At 33.7% G+C, this 22242-nt stretch overlaps 1 pseudogene across 1 annotated transcript; it reads right to left on the reverse strand.

The window, feature by feature from the left end:
* Positions 1–2140: 2140 nt before the first annotated feature.
* Positions 2141–9231, reverse strand: LOC149552188 (ABC transporter G family member 39-like; annotated as a pseudogene). Its single transcript, XR_016352875.1, has 12 exons — positions 8832–9231; positions 8618–8738; positions 6946–7034; positions 6771–6855; positions 6391–6550; positions 6232–6308; positions 6072–6125; positions 5890–5980; positions 5485–5786; positions 4985–5266; positions 4570–4886; positions 2141–3791 (listed from the first exon to the last, which is right to left on the reverse strand). The product of XR_016352875.1 is annotated as an ABC transporter G family member 39-like (transcript).
* Positions 9232–22242: the final 13011 nt, after the last annotated feature.

Consider the following 22242-nt stretch of genomic DNA (forward strand, 5'->3'; position numbering starts at 1 on the left):
TTGAAAAATAACAAGTCAAGCACTACAGAGTTATGTACTACAATGGTCGTAAATTTTGCATAAAAAAGGTGGACGATACTAAGAGAACTTATGATTCTAGGATAACTGCAATGTTTAAGGCCACCAATATTTTGTCTAGAAATGACATGCATCCTCAATAATCTGAAAATAGCTACTATAAAATTTTGGACAATATAATTGAGTGTAACTTTAATTCCTTCAAACAAGTTCTATTCAGTGTCAAATGGTACAAGATATGACTGAATCAAAATGATCCTGAACTATTATTGAACATGATAATGGATTTACAATGATCAATACAAGGTCATTTGAGCCATTTGGAAATGAGCCCTATGCTCTTCCAAGCCAATGTGAGCAAGTGTTTTACTTTGGTGTTTCACATAAACTGAATTGGTCATTTTTCATTAGACATAATCCAAGAGTAAGACCAATAAAGTATAATGTGATTGAAGAAGAAGATATCGAAGAAGTGAAAGACGAAGTAGATGATGATGATGGTGAAGATGAAGGGGGAGATGATGATGATGATGATGATGATGATGCTGAAGATGAAGAAGGAGATGATGATGATGGTGATGGCATTGATGATGATGATAATGGTGGTGATGGTGATGGTGATGATGATGATGGTCATAGTGATGATCATGATGTTGACCATGATAATTCTGACAATTTGGATGATGATGGCGATAATGATGATGTTCATGATGATGAGATAGATGAATAAGATGATCAATGACATGATCAATGGAAATGTATTAGGTGTTGATTACTTATAATATGTTTTTTGTAGAGGGAACCAATTAAAAACTATATAATTTTATGTTTTTTTGCGATGTATGCATATTTTTCATGTTATGTTTTACGTATAATTTGTAGCATAAGTATCATGTAATTTGTAACTAACTTAAGACAAATCATTTACATATGCAGGAAACTATACCCCTTTAACAAGGATGGTACAAAGTGACATGGATCGGGAGGTATAAGTTTATTACATGTTTTCCTTTTCTTTACCTTTGACATTAACTTTAGGCAAACTTCATCAATATTAGCCTCATTTTATAAAAAAATATTTTTCTCCTTCATTTTATAGAAAAATATTTCTCTCATTTGATGGGCTCCAGGTACCACCAAATAGGTATCTGTTAGATTTGTCTTCCTTAAGTGAGGGAAACACAAGAATAGAAGAGTACAATGAGACATGTAGTAGGTCTACTAAAGAGAGACAAACTAGAGGGCAAAAGATTAGAAGAAAATTCAATAAATGCATGAAATTTTTCCTTGCTCACGGCACGGTCATGTTCTTATGATGATGAGACAAAGAGAAACATCAAGGTTCGCTTGATGTACATACATCTTGAGAAAAAATGGGTACGCAAAGAATTACCTCCAATTAACACTAATTTTTGTGTTAACAAGAGGATATATCGCATAGCTCCATCATCATTACATGGTTTGGGCCTATTTTCCATGGATGACATACAGGTTAGTTATAAAAAAATTGTTGAATTGATAGAGTATGTAGTGTAAGAATTTTATTTAGGTCAAAATCACTCAAGACCAAGAATCTCAAGAACTAGCACAAAATAGACCAATAGAGTATGATTAGAATAACAATATAAAATTCAATTGATGTATAAGTACACTAGGAGTGCCTGAATATAAAAGCCTTTAGAATGCTTCTAGAATGTCTAGTAGTTAGCAATATGATAAGCCTCACAACTAAGCACATGTCCACCAAGAGTGGATTATCCTCCATTAAGCACAAGAGTTAGTACGATGATGAGAGGATAAGCCTACAAAGGTATGTCATGTAAAATTATGTTGTAGACACCATGTGCTTAATTAAGAGTGCAAACAACTATGTCATCTACATAAAAACTTAGTTAATTATGCAAACTCTAGCATTGTAGACACCATGTGCTAAATTAGAGTTGCTTACTCTTGTGTTGTCAACATGACAAATCATATGAGTACACAAACTCCTAGGTGTCTAACCTAATAAATAATAAAATAATGCATTTTTCCTAAGTAAACTTAAGTAATGTGTAAATAATTATTATTTACACTAACATGTAGGACCTTGTTACAATTACAAAAACTAGGAATCATAATTAAATTTGATAAAAGCTGGGAATGTCAAAATTATCGCCAATTAATTAAATTTGATCAACCAAAGTCTAACTGCACTCACCTGTGGCATGTCAACATAGTAGTTGATGTTTTCAAAAGCAATTGATAATGGTTGGAAAGGAAGGACCATTCCTTTTTTCTGAAATACCGAGTGTTGAATATCAGTCAGTTCTCGATCATGGCTTGAAGTTAGACTTTCTCTTCTCTCTGACAAATCTGCATGGCCTGAAAGATATTCTACATTCTGTGAATGAACAATGCTAACTTTTTCATATCATAACAGTTGAAATTATAAGTAGTGTTTATGATCGTGGAGTTTCAACATGTTACAATCTCTTTGATCTATTTGTCAATCAATTTCTAGAAATTTTATTTGAGAAACTGAAAATTTTCAAGTTTTCATCCACAAATTAACACACATTCATTGGCCTCTCTCTAATACTTTTTAGTTATAATGTTCTCTCATACGAGGTGCACAATTTATATTTTAACATTCAACCACCTTCAATTGCTACGTTCGGAATCGATAATTGCATTTTCAACATGAAATATATGTTTCTTTCAAAGTGTTGAATAAGACATTCGTATCTTTTCCAGTGGCAGGTTAACACATCCATAAGTACGCAAAAGGCTTACAAGAAAGCTCTAGCTTATCTTGTTACCTTTCTAAATTTTAATTTTAAGTCTGTCTAAAATGAGGAACTTGTTTTTTAGCAGACTGGAACTTCACACGCAGTAAAGATTTTGAGTGGAGATCATGACATACCTCTGGATTTTACCACCGATGTCAAATCAAAAGACTTAAGTTGTTCTCCATGGTTGCTTTCTCCAGTTCTGTTTACCTGTTTCTCTTCAATAATATCCTCAGATAGTACAGCTTGTGATTTGCTCAACGCTGTTTATTAATAAGATTCTGTTAGAGCCCGCTGTAGATGTAAATTAAAAGGGAAATAAGAAAAAGATAATTAAATCTTAACAAAATCCAAGACTCACGATTGAGGTATGCTAGAGCCAAGGTAAATAAAATATTAAAGATTATACAGAACCCAATTAGTGCTCCAACACCAATCCAATATAATCTAGCTTCAGCAATTAATCCACGAGCTTCTATTATTTCATGTCCCAATGTCTTGTTTGAGGTAGTACTGCTTGGCTACATACAAGTAATATATATGAGATGAAATAAAATGTTTAGTATGATTGTCCACTCTTGATATACAATGATCCTTTTAAATAAAGGCAAATTCACTTACTTTGTTCCATCTGGGAGCTAGAAATTCATTGACAGCAAGGGCATTTTGGCTACAAGACAATGGAGAACACCAATATGCCCAAATCCACCAGCTGGGTACGTCGACTGTTTCAACATAATAAATCCTCATTTCAAAATTTGCTATCATAACTAAAATGTTCATGAAAGTTATTTCCTTCAATGTAAATAATAAGGTTTGTAGAAATCAGGAGACTATATACCTCAGGAAACCACAAATCCTCCAAGGAGGAACACGACAAGATTAGCAAATGCTCCAAAAGTTTGTGAGACGATCATGTTTCGACCCAATGATCCCACGAACTTGAAAAGTCCCATTCCCATTTGATGCAACCAAAAGAGGAGAAAGACTTGCTTAAAGCATCTGCGAACAAAAGAAAGGATCTCTCAAAATGAGCACAACCTGTTGCAATGCTTCTTTGATTATTATTTTGTCCCATACACAGCAAAGTATATCGGTCAGATTATACACTACAAAGTATACTGGTCAAATTTATGACATCTAAGGCCATTTGTCACAAAGGAAAAGTAACATTAGATAAGCTTAACGCATCAGCACGTTATAAAATGTGGCTTCTTTAGAATATGATTTGATTAGCATTTCTAGAAATGATTGTTTGCGAACTAGTTTACAGGATATCTAGCACAAGAAAAGAGTCGTATACTAGATCTATTTATCATTGTAAAACAACGTTGAAAATACTAGATAATGTGCAGCCAACTTTCAATATTTTATCTAGAACGAAGAGTGTTTGCATTATGGGTAGAAATGAATAATTTAGCATTCATTGTTTATTAATTCTGTGAAAGAAGAAAGAAATTAAATTTCATCTATTAATTAGAGAATTTTCTTATGGGAAGGGGTTGTTGTCTTGATTTCACACCAGGAATGTAGTTTGAAGTGTAAGCAAACCCATGATTTGAGAGTAGTTACTGTTGTAGTTAAAACCTTTTAGGTTGCTATGATTTGAGTGGAGATGTCATTAAATGTTAGGAGCTTAAATATATGCTTGAATATGCTTGTAGTTAATTGTTATATTTTTCATTATAACGTTGCCATACAAACTATTGTAAGTGGAACAGTTGTCTTTCTACACATCACCATTGTCTATGCAATAGAAATAGAGAAATACAAGACTTACCTATCAGCCTCTGGTGCAAAACCAATAGTATAGTATGTAATGAAAACCCATATCACTGCTTCTACCAGAGAAAATGGGATCTTCACTATCCAATTTGGTATCGAATATGCCCAAGCTGGATATAATAGTTGGTCTCTTTGTTTGTAGAAAACTGGAAGTCGGACAATTGTCATTGCCATTTCTGGTATGCCATTGAACATCATATGGATTAAACCAAAGAAAAGGGCACCCATGTAGAGATTTCCATCAGTAATGGTCTGTTGGTGCATTTTTGTGCGCAAAAATATTGTTGTGGTGATTGTCGCTACAACTACAATCTGCGTTACTTGTTTGTCAGAATTTATTCTCCTTACTTTCACAAAGTTTAATAAGAGAAATGCTTAAGTTCTTTAAATTTGGGATTCTAGAGATTCACCTGTCCTATTTTGAATATGTAAACAAAAGAGTTTCTCTTCAGAAGGAGCACTTCTCTAGAATAGCAAGCTTTGAGCATGTTCATTCTACTAACACCATACTTGGTAGATGTAAGGGCGACAGCATGGTTCTTTGTTTTGTCGTATGGATGTGACAACTCTTTGATAAGACTCTTACCAACATGAAATGAGCGGAAGGCCTCTGCAAATTCCTTGACAGCTATGTAGCGATACGGTTGATTTGTACGGGCCCAATATTGCCTTTGGTCCTTTCTTGAGGTTACCTGTTCAAGTAAAACCAAAAACATGGTTAATAAATTTGATACTATTAAGAATTTCATCCGTTAGCAGTTGCATCGTACATAGTACTTGATCACTTTGGTACCAATTGGCACCTAAAATGGATATATCATGTGAGCAAATGGACTGAATCTTTGTGATGTGAAATCAATTGGCACCTAAAATTCAGCAGGCTCTACTAAATGAAGGAGCCCACACTTACTTCCTGCAAGAAATCAGCTACTCCTTTCCTGTCGGGGCATTTGAAACCCATGGAATCGAAAAAGTCAAGCACACGTTCTCGAGGTCCTTGATAAACAATCTCTCCTTCAGACAATAAGATGATGTCATCAAATAGTTCATATGTTTCAGGAGCAGGCTGCAGTAGAGAAATCAACATTGTGCCATCAAGAACATGGACAAGTTGGTGCAGACACTTGATAATTTGGTATGTTGTAGCACTGTCCAGTCCTGTTGAAATTTCATCCATAAACAAAGCTTTGGGACGAGCAACTAGCATTTCCCCTGTAAATGTTTAATAACAAACACAAAAATTGCATCTTTTAGTGATATAATTTCAACTTTCGATGTTTCAAAACTTCTAAGGAACTTTCCTTGTAAAACACACCTGTGGTGACTCTCTTCTTCTGACCTCCAGAGATTCCACGGCGCATTTGATCTCCTACTATTATATCAGCGCAGATGTCCAGTCCTAGAAGCTGAAACAAATCAAGGGTACTATTATAATCTTTAAAATCTGAATCTTATTAAGCATTTGTACTACCTAACATGGGACTACTGAAATCAAACCTTTAACACATAATCTGTGACAAGGCTGGTCTTCTGGCCTTCAATTGCAGTTTCCTGTAACCGTTACACAGATCAAATGTCAAACTTGGCATAAATTAGAGAGCAGATCAGTTCATTAGGAACTCTTAATCAAAAGTATATGTTTGGTACCAACATCTACCTTCATAAAGACGTCAACATCTAGATCTGGTTTGATGTTTTCCTGCTTCTCACGTCTAGAAAGTTCTTGCAGGAGATCTGTGAGAACCACGTATATTCAATATGGGTACAGAAATGATAAGACAATACAATTGTGAGTAATTTCTGCAGAAGCACTCACCATATCTTTACCCAACTCCTTGGCACTGGCCAAAAAAATCAAGCGTTTCCCTCACAGCCATTTCTGCAAAATGCAAATCATGCTGGCTAATGTAAACAGAACTTCTTTGCGGCACGAATTCTGTTAACGAGTGTCCATTGTAGGTAACGTTGCCACCAATCTGTAAAGAGAAAGCTAGTGTTATAAATATCTGAAAATACATGCAATCTCCTTAATATTTGCTTTATAAGATATTTCGTGATTGACCAATACTGACTTAGGTGGGGAGGACTAATTACTGACAACAAATGCATCCACACATACAGACAGAAATTCACAACCATCCCTCTATAGAACAAATCCTTTCTCTGACCTATATAAATATATAGAAATTTACTCACTTTGCAACTGCGGTCAGGTTCTCCAGCCAAAGTTGTTAGCAACGTAGTTTTACCAGCACCAGGTGGACCCAGAAGAAGTGTCATCCTGAAGAGATCAATGAAAGGTTATAAGAGATAAACAAGTGTCACGATTCTACACTTTCCACATCTTCAATTTCAAAGACGATGAACTCACCGTGAAGGCTTTATGATGCCACTTACATCATGAAAAATAGTTAAAGTTGTCCTTTTCGAATGAAATATGCGCAGATAGTCGAGAACACCCTGCACAACAACATCGATTGCAATGTAGTTAATTGAGAATACCTTAAATTCTATTACATTATAATCCTCCTGCAAGAGGATGTACACGAAGTCCTCTAACCAGACAAGCTACCATCAGATACAGGTCCCATTCCCCTTTGTTCCTCAGAATCTAGTGTAAAGAAATCAAATATAATTTGTCAAGCTTAAATAAAATATTAAAGAAGTCTGTTTTTTCACGCTAACAAGTATTTATTACTTATAGCTGCAACAAAGGCAGACAATTGTAATAGAAGAAAAAGGTTTCAACCTACCTGGAAAATGTAATATTTGACAGGTTAGAAGCCCAACAAATCAAAATCAACTGTCCTCAATTTCAAGTCCAGAATAACAATGGAAAAGACCAACATAGCTTAAAAAGCACTGCCAGTTAACCAAAAATGTTGATTTAACTGTGATTTTTACGAGACTCCTTGCAAAACTTGCAATCTTTTAAAACATCACAGTATATTGGTTACGGTATGCATACCAAGGTGATGCACATCCAAGATGTTCTTAATGCAAAATGCACTTAAGTCCACACCCGAGGCAAATTTGGTGCACTATAACGTACCTCTAAAAATCCAAAATGCATTTACCCTATGTATTATATGCAACCTATAGACAAAATGAAAACCTGGAAGGAAACAGTTGAATATAAAAATATGAATATCCTTGACTTCGAGATTTCAGTCTATGATACGTATTTACCTTCTCTTCTTCCATTAGATCTCCAAAGCTAGAATGGTATTATATAATTGATCATAGATAACATGTCCTTTAAATAATTTATATATTCAATATGTTTAATAATTATATAATTATTTATTAGTTAGTTTTACACCCACTTTTCCAAAATTAATACCGACTTTTTGGTTAATTATGCCTATGCATTAAACATTTATTAAATTATTATTATTATTATTATGTTTATGTAATGTGGGCATTATACTCAGAGTTTGGCATGTTTCGCTAATCTATTTATTTATTTGTTTTAGACTGATCCTTATGTAGTCTATAGGATAATTAAGCCCTAAATTATGTATAATTAAGAAATCTTAAGATGGAAGCTTCGTTTCTTCCATATTCACAGTGAAGGGAGTGTTCTCGACTGGTGCATTAAGGTTTCCACCATGAAAACCAAGTAAGCTGTAAACATGAGTTCCTCGTTCATACTTCATAGGTTTTTATGCAGCTTAGCAAGATTTTCCTTAGCTTAAGTAAAATTCTGTGGTAACTACTAGATGAAACTTCACAAGATAGATATTACCAGTGTATATGCAGCCAAGACGGATTGAATACTACCCAGTTTGCTAATTTTATATCTAATCTATACTCTTCAGATGAGCCCTAATATGTATCAGGGTTTGCATATTCAATTCCTAAAAAAAAAAACTAAAAGCTATTGCAGGCTGGTATTCCTGCCGTTTAAAATGCATTGAAATTTATCATAACTCCTTAAAATTTTTTCCCTAATCCAAATTTAGAAGCATACACTTTGTAACCTATTAATCCGATCTCAAAAAGGCAAAAAAAACCCTTGGCAGGACAGAATTTGGGCATACCTGGATTGTATTAATGGCGAAATTGACAAGCGTGGGAAGAGCTCTCTTTCCGACATAGGCCTCCCCAGTGATATTCAAATTCTCAAACTGAACTTCTATTGTAGGCATCACAATCCCCACCCTGTAAAATCCATATTAGCTATTTATCATTCATCTACTCTACTGAATCTTCATTCAAAGCAAGAAAAAAAACAGAAAAGAAAAAAATTGTAACCTGGTAAGTCTTTCCTTGAGCTTCAACAAAAACTGCTCATTGTCGACCTCAGTGACCTGCAAGAGCCTCTGGATGAATTCGCCGCGAGTTTTATTGTTTAATGTGGTAACATCAACATTCTGATATCCGAGGGTACCGGTGGAGCCGACATGGCGGAGAAGGGAGCTCCGCAGGCGGTCATAAGTCGGCAGCTTTTTGAGAGCAGCCCATTTGAGGGCGGCTTCCTCCTCCGCTGCCCCCTCGCCGTAGCGGAAAGATTTGGACAACACATTGTCTTCTTCTTTCCATGATCCGCCTTCTAAATCCACTGGAACTGCCATCTTTCACCCGCTTTTCCTCCTTCCTTCGAAAATCTGGTAGCTTTCTCTCACAATTTGCACCCTGATTTATAGGCAATGAATACATAAATTCTTGCGCGAATACACAAAGCAAATAATCGATCACTGTATCTGCGTTTTCTCGCCCTGATTTAGAGCCAATGAATCCTTAAATTCTTCACGAAATTCATGTTGCGCCAATGGATGCAGAAAATCTTCCAAAAATTTCGCTTCACATGAAAAGCTTTCGCGCCCCCGATTTAAAGCCGATGACTTCAAAAAATTTCACGAAATTTCGCAAAGAAAAGTGTCCCGTAACCTTTAAATGAAAAACTTCGCTGATTCAGAGGCAATGAGTTCAGAAGTTCTGCCACAACTTTCGAAAGCTAAAATCCAATCGCTTTATACGAAAGGATTATATATTGCCATAATAAGCACCGCAGCTACGTGTCATTCGCTTATTATTTCTCTCTAACTTCAATACAATGCATTGATTCTTATGTCAGCGTTACCTTCGGTGTTTTCTTTGGACTCATTTAGACGTGGAATTCTGTTTTAATTGGATTATTTGTCATTTTGTATTTTACCAACTGTTGACAAATGTGGTTTTTATATCTCCAAGATACATATGTATGGAAAGAGGTATAGTTAGGATTTTGTTATGTGATTTTTAAGTTGTAGTTGTCTTTTGTGTGCAATCTTTCTTTTATTATAATTGATATATTTTTATTGTAATTACAGTTTTTTAAAAATTAAAAATAAAACAATTTTCTTTCTTCTATTTATTGTATGTATTTTTTCTACTTCCCTTTGTTAAGATTAAAATGTAAGTTGTCTAATAGGCTTTTGATTGAATTCTTTAATAAGTCTATTAAGATCAAATTTGGTAGGCTTGATATCATAAGCAATGAAACTAGTATCATATTGCGACCAATTTAGAGAATTGAATATGAAAAAAATTGAAAAAAATTAGAATTTGATCTTCAAAGAAAAGTCAAAAGCCTATTTTCCTTCTTTCTCCAATCATTTCTAATATCAAGCACTAAAAATTGGCCAAGGTCTGCACCGACGCTTTTTACAAACAACTCCCTTACATTGGTGGATTGATTTTTTATTGTTTGTTTGATGGCATGTCGTTCTCTCTTTTATTCAATAATTTTAATTATTTATTCCTTTTATCTTACTTTTTCTTCTAAGAAAAAATAAATAGTTGTTTAATTTGTCCCTTTTCATTAATTTTCATCAATTGAGTAAATTTTTATGTATTCTAATCCCTAATTATTAATACTTGGTGGAAATTAATTAGTTTTATTTATTTATTTACCTCACTTAACTCTTCCTCTTTCCATTTGCGTTGTGCCTTAAGTGTGTCCTCCCTTCATGTCCTCCTCCACTTAACAAATCCAGTAATTAATTTCTCTCCCTACTTAACTCTTTCACTCTTTTCCACTTAAACTCCCACTTGTTATGCCTAGAATTAAACAATCACCCCTATCATATATATATCATTTTTCATAGATTAGAAGATTGTGATGTCAAGCCTTTAATTTGAGATAATATCAACATGTAGAAAAAGTGACTTATCTCCCCTCCTCTAACCTCTCTCTCCCTGGTAATATAATGGAGAGTAAATATTCATGTGTATACTTCTCTCTCTCTCTCTAACCTCTATAGTTGTGTTCCTACCTTTATTCCTCTCTTCATGTATCTTCCCCTCCCTCCTTTCCCCTATATATATCTCTATCGCACTCTCTATTGGATCTATGTTGTCACATAATACTACCATAATTTTCCTCTCCATAGGTTTATCTCTCCCTTCCTCTCCACCTATCTACCTCTACATGTATGCCTCATCATCCACCTCTCTCTATCCTCATCTATACATCACACTCTCTCTTGTTAGAATATTTAGAAATACTGAGAGTTGGGGGGGAGGATCTATAAGTTGGTTGTTAGTGTCATACCAATTAAGAAACAACATTTTAAAGCCAATGTATTATTGTACTTTTAAGAATATTTAAAAGCCTTTACCTCAGGTGTTCTTGCTCCTAGTCTCACACCTCTAGCAAAATGAGTACTCTGTGGTGCTATCATTCTGCTTGCTGCACCCTTTGTTGTATATTGTTCACATATCAATTTGGAGTAATCTATAAAAAATATATATTTAAAACTTTTATGATATTTAGGTGATTAAATGATATCATGTCAAAACTTAGAAAAACAAACAAACCTGTGTCCCTTGTCCACCGAAGACCATCACCATCAAATCATTTGTGAGTGTGAAATTCCCATCTCTATATGAATAAAAAGTATGCCCATAATGTATACATGGATAAGATGACACTCCATCCTAAGATGCATCTATATCTATCCCATCACACATGTGTTGACAGCTAAAACAAAAATGTTGATTGGGCCCTGAAGACTGTAATGATGCACATGATGATAATGTAGGTGGCACAAGTGATGATGACACTAGTGGTGCAGGTGACACAAGAAGAGATGACACTAGTGGTTTAGGTGACACAAGTGGAGATGACATTAGTGGTGCAAGTGATGCTGATGGAGCTGTCGTAGGCTATGATGACTGAGGTGCCATAGGTGATGATGATGGAGCTATTACATGTTGTGATGACCCTGATACAATAGGTGATGATGATGGAGGTGTCATATGCTATGATGACTCGAAAGGTGCATCTAATGATGGTCAGGGTTCCATAGGTGAATGAAAACCACCTAACTATGAGCCATGCTGAATGATAACATCTGTCAATGATGCAACCCAATGAGGAGTCTGTAAATCAATAGACTCCTTTACAATTGATTGGATCACAACATGAGGCATGGTTTTTTGTGTTGTACGTCTCCTCTCATGTTGTGGTACTATCCTATGAGCTCTAGGTCTATCCTGTACAGAGCCTTTCCCTCTACCCTAGAATTGATGGATGTCAAAGTAATTTGGCTTCTCACTAAGGATGAAATCACAATATAGCTTTCTCAAAAAATATAAAGGCACCTCATAATTATTACATGGTGGTAGATCAAATACCATATACCACCTATCCCAAAAGCATGATCTCATCCTAGCATGAGCGCACCAATGAATAGGAAAAGTTTTAGTTGTGTGTAATAAGGAGTTTTCGGATATAGGATCAGTGAAAAGAGAAAATATGGTACCTTTCTTTATGTTTTTATCTTTCACTTGTTGATATGATAACCCATTGGAAAATGCGTGACACCTATCTCTCCATGTACCCCATTTCGTAACCTCCTTAGAAACATCATTTGCATTTTTAACTTATTCAAGTGTATTCGCTAGTGTTGAGTGGTGATCAAGTGTAGGTGATCGCAACCTATTGACCATTTGGGTGATGTTAGCATTATTTTGTGAGAGGCAGTTTATGAGGTCCTCTTGTGTAGTACTTAAATTATGTAATTGTATGCATTGAGGATTTATATGAGGTAGTGGTTGTTGAATGAGAACATTGAGTGGAGGGTTTTGTGGCTATGTCACTACGGGTGGAGGGTTTTGTGGTTGTGTCACAATGGGGGGAGTGTTTTGTGGTTGTGTCATGATAGGTGGAGGGGTTGATTGTGTAGGAGGTGATCTTTCTTCTCTCCCTCAATTTCTTGCATTTCTTGCTGCATCTATATTAAATTTTTTTAAAAATAATTAAGAAACTTATAAATTACAAAACCAAATTATAAAATTTGATAAAAAAAAATACATAAATGACAAATAGAATGAAGAATTACCTTGTTTGTGGGGTGCCATGGATGGAGATGCAATTGGTTTATTTTTATTTTTATGGTAAACTCGATCGAGTTTTGCTAGCCTTCTTTGCAATTCACAGTGCTTCTATTGTTTGAGGGTAAAATAATGCCCTCAAACACAGACAACAATAAAAATATATAGTTTATAAAACTTAATTTGGTTTTGTAAACTATAATGGTGAGGCTTTGATACCAATCCTGGTCGACATTTCACTTTTTCAAATAACCTGATGAGAGCATTTTATGTCCCAAATTATACCATATTTTAACCTTCGTATAAACCTTCACACTCATTTCAATCCCCATTTTCTATTCCATTTTCTCCTTCTATGTTGCATATGATCGAATATTTATGAGTAATATTTAATATAGTTATTAGATAGAATATGTGAACAAATAGATGAAATTCTATTTATCTAACAAGTTATGGTTCTTCTTGTTGCCCGCTATGCATCTTCTTGTAACTATTTCAGAAATACAAAGTTCCATCCACTTTGAAATGTATTGCTTGCTTTTTCTTATTGGCATTCATTATTTCCTCAACAATTTAAAGCATTATTCCTTCTAAGAGTATTGACCAAGGAGTATGTTGATAAGGAAACTAACATAAATAATTACCAACTAAAAATAAGGACAGCTAGTTTTGCATTTCCTTTTGCGAATAGATACAGATGAATCTCAAAAATCCAAGACATGGGTATTGTCCAGAACATGCCCAATTGCAATCCCGCATGGAAGAATCTTTAGAACCTGGATGATGGAAAAGTTAGAGGTTGTTTTCAAAATGTGATTTTTCTAGTTTACTATTATAAGTTTGGATTTCAATTTTCAATGATTGTTCTATCTTTTGCTATTTTTACCAGCTTAGCATAGAACTCCTCCAACTTAGTTGAATTCATACATGGACAATAGAGAATCCAATCAAGAATTGTTGCTAAGGAGATGAGATAGTCTCAGATGAAAATTAGAACCACTAAACTCCAAACAAATTCAAATATTGTTGCAAATTGCTTTTGGCTGAATACAACATTGTTGCTGCAAAATGTTGGATATTATGGCATGGGCATGATTATTGTTTCCTTAATAACAAACCTATTATTATCCACCAAAGGAGTATGTGGGTATTAGCATTATAGGTTGTCTTCTATTTTATACTGCTCATTTGTGAAGATATGAGTGGCCATAATATCTTCCATATATCTCCACCGTTTTAAAAAACCAATTTCTGATTTGCGGGCTAAAAGAAAGTTTGTATGTACCCTCATATTCCTTGGTTTTTAGCAAAAAAAAATCATTTTGTTTGGTACTATATTTTTAAGCTAAACACGTATAAATATATGTGCTATGTAATATCAGAAAATGGGAAAAAAAGCATTCAGATCAATAATATAAACATTGCATGATTGAAATTTCTTGAGGAAGAACCATTTGATTTTCATCACTTAGCAAACTAAGGAGGAAGGGCCAACTCTGAAGAATGTTGGTGATTTCAATAGCTTACATTTGGTTTGTTTGAGTTTGTTAATAGAATAAGATTCTCCTTCATTTCAATAGTTAGTTTTCATAAATAGTTTTGCAAGCAGATTAATATCATAGCTGGGTAAGAAAGATTATCACGGTCTCAGTACAGATTTTTAATAATGACCAGCATATTCTAAATTTTCTATCATATTAAGAGATAAATCAATATAGAAAAATTAGATTCATATTAGTAAACTATTATATTAGATCAGTCATATGCCTAGTATTGGAATTGTTTCCTCTAGATTAGCTAGATTTGTGAATTATTACATTTGTTATTATTGTTATTTTTGTTTCTATTGTTCCTTTTGCTAGGAAGTGACAGTTCTTGTCATTGGGATTTCTTTAGTTTCTCATAGATTCAATTTCATGTGTTGTAGTCGTATCCATATTGTTCAATTCATAATTAACATCCCTTGATAGCATATTGCTCGGATACCTTTCACAAGCTTATGCTCTCGGATTGACATGTATAGACTAGCCAAACTTCATAATAAATCATTAATTCTTTATTATCATTTGCCCCAGTGTTGGCCTATCATTTTGGCGTTGTTGCTGGGGAAAGGTGTCAAAGGCATGTTAGTTTGATGATTTGAGTTAGGAACAATGCGATAGGATGAAAGATTATGCAATTGCTAGCCTTGCTTAAGTAATTAATCTTAATTTTCATTGGTTAAATCATATAGATGCATTGCTTTAGAGTTTTGTTTTAGATTTTGCAAGTAGGCTTAGAAATTAAATTCATTAGTTGCTTTAGAAGTTAATTAAATTTTGCATTATCATAAGTTGTTGTGAGTTATTGGTAAAGAAAAGCATATTTTGAAGAAAAATGTTTAAAATAATGCATTCTCAAGGTTATTCAAGTGCATCAAATTTGGGCAAAAATTGCTTGAAAAATGCAAAATTTAAAAGGATCACAAGAGGAAAAATGTGCTTGGTATCAGAGGCGCCACCCTAGACCCTACCCTATACTGTGATAGGGAGTGCAGCTTAGGCACTGCCCCAAGACCCCATAAGGGGCATTGCCCCTTGACCCCACTAGTGGTTAGTGCCCCTAGATTCTCGTCTTAAAATTTAAAAACAAAAGAAGAACTTGGTGGGTAAAATGTGTCGATCAAAGGTGATATTTTAATACCCTCTCTACCTAATGAAGGTATCTTTATTGATCTTGATCTTCCCATATTAGAGGTATGCAATAATTATATCCCTATGTTTGAACATGAGCAAATCATTGATGAATTCTTAGAGCAATGTGATTTTGAGGATGAACATTTAACCAATTGTTGTTCTAATTGCTATAGGGAAGATGACCAATATATATGCTTGAACAACTACAAGCACATGGTGAATGAGATGCAAGCTATTTCTAATCCTTACCATGATAAGGGTGGAAGTGACCAAGTATTCCTTATAATGGATGAAAAATCTCAAGCACAAACCCAAGAAGATCAAGTTATGCATTATGTTGGTAACATGTATTGTTACTCTAATTCATTACAAATCCAACATATTTCTTCAAAATCTACTTCTCCACCTAGCATGCACAACGAATGTAATCATGTATGCTCACAACAACCCATATATCCCTCTTATATTCCACCATATCCATCATTACCATCTTCATTTCACCCATCCTTCTTATTCCCATCTACTTTATCTCCTTCACACTTCTTACCATATTCATTATCCCATTCACATTGGACTCCATCCTATCCATCAAAGGCAACTATATTGTCTCATATAACACTTCATAATAAGGTTAATATTACCTATAAAATTTCACATATCCCTTTACCATATAATGATGTACTTGAATTTGGTAAATCGACATTGGAATATATTGATGCACTTAAGGAATGTGATTTTGGTTTACTTAAATTAGAAGAAAAATATTACTTATTGAATTATAATCAACCTTGTTCTTCTTTTCCACTTAGTGAATTTCAAATACCCATAAATGAGCCCATACTTAAAATTGCATCAATTTTAATTAGTGGACTCATGAGTATGTGTGTTAATATCAATCATGCACTAAGTAATTTTAAGCCATATGTATTCCATACTCCATAAACATGCTGCCAAATCCTCCAATATCTATATTTTATTACTTTTTCACTTATACATATTGATTTTTGGAGGCCTATGGTTAAAATGTGCATCCCTCACATACTTGTTGATTTGGGACCAATAATTGATTAAGCACAATCATACGAGATTCTATGTATTAATGACCAAAATGTTAAAACTGGATGATCATTATTCCTCATTATTGACGTTATTGTCCTAAGATGACCAAATACACTATGGATGATTCATTTATTTAGCAAGGATCAAAGTATTACTATCATAGATATATTTTTCATTCTTGGTTCTTGTATATCCAACTGATCATTCATTGATTACACATATTGATTTCTTGATTCCTTGGATGATTTGAGTTCCCTATACTTTTATAACTTACAGTTAATTTGGGAATACATCCATTGAATTATTGAAATATTTGATTTATCTATCATTCAATAAGCCTCACAAAATTCTAAAAGATGTGTTACTCTCTTCAGGTTACCTAATTTCTTTGGTTGTCCTAATGATTTCATGACTTTGTAGCATGAATTTAAGTTGGGGGGAATCCCTCCAATCTTGTGGTTCTTGGATGGTTTCAAATTAGGCTTCATTGGTTGTTTTATTGGTTCTTTTAACAAACTTCCACATGTGATGTCTCCATAATTCAAGGTATGTGTTCTAGTGTTAATTCACATTGCTATTATATGAACACAAGAGTTTATTTGTATTTATCCATTCTATCAAGTATCTATTCATAGTAATAACTCTATCTATCATTGTAAAACTTAATAACCTACTTAATAATAGAGTTATTAAATGGATGATATTTCTTTACTATGCTTGATATGCTTGGTTTTGAGAATATGGTTACAAGTCGCTTGTTGTGGTGTAATGTTCTTAGAACAAATACCAATTAATGATGCTTTTCTACATAAGCATTGCATAACACACTATGTTGGCATTGTTCACATTGTGTGGGCTTGCTAGCTATCTGGAACATATCAGTTTTGCTTGCACTTTACTATTGGAGATCACAAGAAGATTGTGGCATAAGGTGTTTACCACCTTGAGATGAAATTTTCTTTTTCACATGAAGGAAAATATGTAGCATGGTCTATGAGATTCATGATTATTCAAAAACACATATGAAGATACTTTGAATATAGTGCCACCTACTAAACTCCTTCCTCAAGTTGTGTCTCTCTGGAGTTCTATGGACACATTGGTGACTACTATTGGTTTTCACTCCGTACTCATGTATTTGGTAATGAAGGTGTGTTACTTGCAACTTTCCATTTTCATATAATGGATGTTTCCCAAGAACACAAGAATAGGGTTTCATATCTTTAGGAGATGTCATCTTATTCTATTAGTGTAGAGAAATATGAGAATCATCATCCTTGTGAGTAATACTCTTACCCAAGTGTCCCAATATGCTCAGAAGCTCTCCAGCTAGTTTTCAGATTTAGTGGTTTGAGATACATAGATAAAAAATGTTTCTAGTATAGTAGTTTGTGGAGATCATTTCAAGTTTCTTATGTAATCAAGTCTCACCAATGCCTTCTATGTGGTCATGGTAAAAAATCAAGCTTTGGATGGTATAATTTTTCATCATCCATGTCAGGATTTCATTTTTTTGGTCATTCTATGCAGTTGTTGAAAAATTGAAAAAAAATCAAAAAAAATGAAAAAATGAAAAAAAAAACAAAAGATCCAACAATGAAAACCTTTAGGCATTGTTGGCTAGTTAATATCTGAAAATCGATTTCTAGCAAATGTCAACTGCAAAATAAATCCTTAATGGTGAAAACTATTTTACAACACCATTAAGTGATGAGTGATTGAAAACTGGCTTGCCAGCGGTCACTTGTCATTATCAAAATTTATTTTAAAAAAATGAAAAAAAGAGGAAAAAAGAGAGAGAAGAAAATAAAATAATGCATTAATTGGTGTTCTTGGTTTTTCTACTAATCATTCTTTTCAGGAACACTCATTGGTTTCAGTGGTTCTTTCATTCTTGGCACCTCCTGTTGCGCACTCTTATAGCTCTACTCCTCTTTGGTGTGGTCCTTACATCTTTGATCACCCATAGTCTGAGATTCCTATTCAGTTGAGGTGTTTTCAGTGGAATGTGCTACTTCCTATATGATCTATACTAATTTAGTTGATGTCAATTGCAGTCACTCTCCTAGTTTTCTGGTTGCTTCTAGTGGTCTTCTCTTTGTTACTTTCAGTCAGATGGTGGTCTTTTGTGGTGTTGCAATGCCATTCTGGATGCCTTTCTTCATTCATTATCGATTGCTTCAGCACTTTTGGTGGCGACAATTGCTAAGTTACTCTATGTTCGCACCTTGGTCTCTCTACCCATGCATGTTGGTAAAACAATCAATTTTTTTTTCCCTTATTTTATCTCTTGACTTTATTTGTATTGCTTATTATATTTGATCATTATGCAACACCCTATCCTCTCCTTGTTTCCCATGGACGGTCAACCATTAAGTTGGGGGGAGGACTGTCATCCTTTTATGTTCCATCCATCATCCTTAATAATCCCATCCTACTATCCATAATATCCATTGTATAATAGCCTTTGTTTTGTCTTTCATCTCTCCTATTTCGCCCATTTAAACTTCTCTTATGCAAATTGAGATAAACTTCTCCTATATGTAACCCTTTGAAGCATGATGCTATAAAAAAAAAAATTGAAAAAGAAAAAGAAAAGAGAAAAAAGAAACACCTAATGAAAAGTGGAAAGTGATATCCCGATTGAAGAAGAAACATAACAAAGCTTTTCATGTAAAGAAAAGAAAGGGATTTGTGTTCATCTATGAGTTATCATGGTGCAGGCTGGAGACAAAGCTAAAAATCATAAACCTAAAGTGCTTTTAGTTAAAACTAAAGAGCTCATGATCATAATGATTGCACGAGGACGTGCAATAAGCTAAGTTGGGGGGAATGATGAGAGCATTTTATGTCCCAAATCATACCATATTTTTTACCTTCATATAAGCCTTCACACTCATTTCAATCCCCATCTTCTACTCCATTTTCTCCTCTATGTTGCATATGACAAAATATTTATGAGTAATATTTAATATAGTTATTATATAGAATATGTGAAAAAATAGATGAAATTGTATCTATCTAACAAATTATGGTTCTTCCTATTGTCCGCTATGCATCTTCCTATAGCTATTTCAGAAATACAAAGTTCCATCCACTTTGAAATGTATGGCTTGCTATTTCTTATTGGCATTCATTATTTCCTCAACAATTTAAAGCATTATTCCTTCCAAGAGTATTGACCAAGGAGTATGTTGGAAAGAACCTAATAGGAATAATTGACAACTAAAAATAAGGATAGTCAGTTTTGCATTTCCTTTTGTGAATAGATACGAATGAATCTCAAAAATCCAAGACATGGGTATTGTCTAGAACATGCCCAATTACAATACCACGAAAAGTTAGAGGCCATTTTCAAAATGTGATTTTTTTGGTTTACTATTATGGGTTTGGATTTCAATTTTCAAATTTTTTTCTATATTTTGCTACTATTACTAGCTTAACATAGAACTCCTCCAGCTTGGCTGAATTCATACGTGGACAATAGAGAATCCAACTAAGCATTGTTGCTAAGGAGATGAGATAGTCTCATGTGAAAATAAGAACCAATAAACTCCAAACAAATTCAAATATTGTTGCAAATCATTTTTGGTTGAAGACAACATTGTTGTTGCAAAACATTGGATATTATGGCATGGGCATGATTATTGTTTCCTTAATAACAAACCTAGTTTTATCCACCAAAGGAGTACGTGGGTATTAGCATTATAAGTTGTCTTCTATTTTATACTAATAATTTTTGAAGATATGAGCAGCAACAATATCTTCCATATATGTTCACCATTATAAGAAATCAATTTTTTATTTGTAGGCTGAAAGCAAGTTTGTACATACCCTCATATTCCCTGGTTTTTAGCAAAATAAAATCTTTTTTTTGGTGCTATATTTGTAAGCTAAATAAAAATAAATATATGTGCTATGTAATATCAGAAAATGGAAAAAAAACATTTTGATCAATAATATAAACATTGCATGATTGAAATTTCTTGAGGAAGAACCATTTGATTTTCATCACTTAGCAAACTAAGGAGCAAGGGCCAACTCTGAAGAATGTTGGTGATTTCAATAGCTTACATTTGGTTTGTTTGAGTTTGTTAATAGTATAAGATTTTCCTTCATTTCAATAGTTAGTTTTCATAAATAATTTTGCAGGCAGATTAATATCATAGCTGGGTAAGAAAGATTATCACGTTCTCAGTACAGATTTTTAATAATGACCAGCATATTCTAAATTTGCTATCATATTAAGAGATAAATCAATATAGAAAAATTAGATTCATATTAGTAAACTATTATATTAGATCAGTCATATGCCTGGTATTGGAATTGTTTCCTCTAGATTAGCTAGATTTGTGAATTATTACATTTATTGTTATTGTTATTTCTTAAAAGTTTATTTTTGTTTCTATTGTTCCTGTCGCCAGGAAGTGACAGTTCCTATCACCGAGATTTCTTTAGTTTCTCATGAATTCAATTTCATGTGTTGTAGCCACATCCATATCGCTCAATTCATAATTAACATCCCTTGATAGCATATTGCTCGGACACCTTTCACAAGCTTACGCTCTCGGATTGTCACATATAAACCAATCGAACTTCATTATAAATCATCAATTTTTTATTATCATTTTCCCCAGTGTTGGCCTATCATAACCTGATTGGGTTATTGAAAATTTTATTTATTTTTTGGGGGGGGTGTCAACTTTTTTGTACACCATCTTGGTGTACTTACCCAATTACCAACCCTATAAATGGAAAGATTAGAGAGAAAAAGAAAAAAAGCTAAATGAAAATGGATGTAGACAAACCTAAAGAACATAATTGATCTAACCTAAGATGAAAAGAAAGACCAAAAAACCAGACCTAAACTAAAATAGAGAAAGATTACATACCAGATTGCCTATCAAACCTGAACTCTTTATAGCTATGATTCTCATAATAATGCTAGTATTAGATACTATGTTTAAGATAAAGTCATTTTAGATTTGTGTTTTCTGCAAACTAAAATAAAATTAGAATTCAGAGCACTTTATACAAAGAAAATTAAACCCATGAGAAAGAGAGGTAACATAACAAAAGCGTAATCCGTTTATATTGCTGATAATTTCAATACATAAGTATCTATATTATAGGGAAGATTACTGCTAACTATTAAAAAAAAATGACGATACATTAAGATGCCTAGTAGAGGCACAAAAAAAACATTACATTATAAGGATAAACCCTAAATCTATAATAAGGCAATTTGACGAAGCCAAAATAAATAGGGAACCTCCAACCAAACTAAGTCTCGTCCTCTTTCTTCTAGAAAACCATTATGATATCCGTGGCTTTGTCCAAATCATCTACTTTAGACCCTAGTGGAAATATGAATGAAAATTCCTCTTGGTTGGATTTTATCATATTAGGTAGTATAAATTCTAGATTATCAAGATCATCAAAAGAAGCTTCAAGCTCAATGTAGGCCTCAAACAACTAGAGAAATTGGGTTAGCCACTCCTTACTTTGGTCTACCACAATTTCCTTCTAGTGAAGCAAGAAATGAATACTAGCCTCCATTTTTAGCCAAGTTGAGAAAAATGAGATCTTATCCCAAATATACAAAGAAGGTC

The sequence above is a fragment of the Cupressus sempervirens genome, chromosome 6, assembly GCF_028749045.1.
Source record: "Cupressus sempervirens isolate cs-2001-9-10 chromosome 6, ASM2874904v1, whole genome shotgun sequence".
NCBI lineage: Eukaryota > Viridiplantae > Streptophyta > Pinopsida > Cupressales > Cupressaceae > Cupressus > Cupressus sempervirens.